At 46.7% G+C, this 969-nt stretch overlaps 1 protein-coding gene and 1 pseudogene across 1 annotated transcript in view; one reads left to right on the top strand and one right to left on the bottom strand.

Moving 5' to 3' along the window:
• Itprid1 (ITPR interacting domain containing 1) overlaps positions 1–969 on the bottom strand; it is a 141,027-nt gene that overhangs the window by 52,546 nt on the left and 87,512 nt on the right. The window lies entirely within an intron of this gene.
• Positions 1–969, top strand: part of LOC103729482 — a 23,958-nt pseudogene that overhangs the window by 1,005 nt on the left and 21,984 nt on the right.

Genomic DNA, 969 nt, shown 5'->3' with positions numbered 1-969 from the left:
TGCCGTCCAACTGCTCCTGATAAATCAAGGGAGTTGGATCTCGCAAGAAGAGCCAGCGCAGGAAGCGCAGGACTGGACCTCAGTGCCACCTCCAGACTCGTATTGACTCCACAGATGGGAGTCCAAGTAGTTGAATCTGACTTTATAGGACCTCTTCCGGATGGTATGGTGGGGCTATAGATTGGCCACAGTTCCACTACAGTAAGAGGATTAATTATTCATCCAGGGGTCATTGATTCGGACTATACAGGAAGAATTGGCATTATGGTGTCATCTCCCAAAGGCATATCACTTATCAGTCCCGGAGATCGTATCGCGCAACTACTTATTCTCCCTAGTAAGCATGCTGCCTTCCCTTTAAGAAATAACGTTAGAGGAAGTAAGGGTTTTGGGGCTTCAGGAGGCCCACAAGCATGGATTAATCTTGATATGGTAAATAGACCCCTGACCACCCTGTCCGTGGAAGGTAGAAAATTCACAGGGCTCTTGGATACGGGAGCAGATAGAAGTATCGTCAATCTCTCTGATTGGCTGAAGAGCTGGCCTTTGCAGCAATCCTGTCAGACCCTTAGGGGGCTAGGTTATGCCCAGGACCCTCAGTGCAGTGCATGGTTTCTAAAATGGACTGATGATGAAGGTCATGAAGGTACCTTTCAGCTATTTGTGATGCAATTACCAATTTCTCTATGAGGGCGGAATATAATGCAAATGATGGGAATAAGAATGGTTTCTGATACAGAATATAGCCCTCAAAGCCAAAGAATTATGCAAGCAATGGGATATATGCAGGGTAAAGGTCTAGGAAAAAATTGCCAAAGCATTGTTGAGCCTATTCAAGTAAGAAAACGCTCCCCCCGATCAAGTCTGGGTTTTTCCTAGGGGCCATTGAGCAAGCTCCTATCACGTTCCTAGGGGCCATTGAGCTAGTTCCTATCACACAACAACTGGTCTGGGTTCCTCAATGGCCCC

This window comes from Nannospalax galili, unplaced genomic scaffold (genome assembly GCF_000622305.1).
Source record: "Nannospalax galili isolate Female #2095 unplaced genomic scaffold, S.galili_v1.0 scaffold132, whole genome shotgun sequence".
In the NCBI taxonomy this organism is placed as follows: Eukaryota; Metazoa; Chordata; class Mammalia; order Rodentia; family Spalacidae; genus Nannospalax; species Nannospalax galili.
Note: the sequence above shows the minus strand (reverse complement) of the source record. Positions and strands in the feature narration are given on the sequence as shown.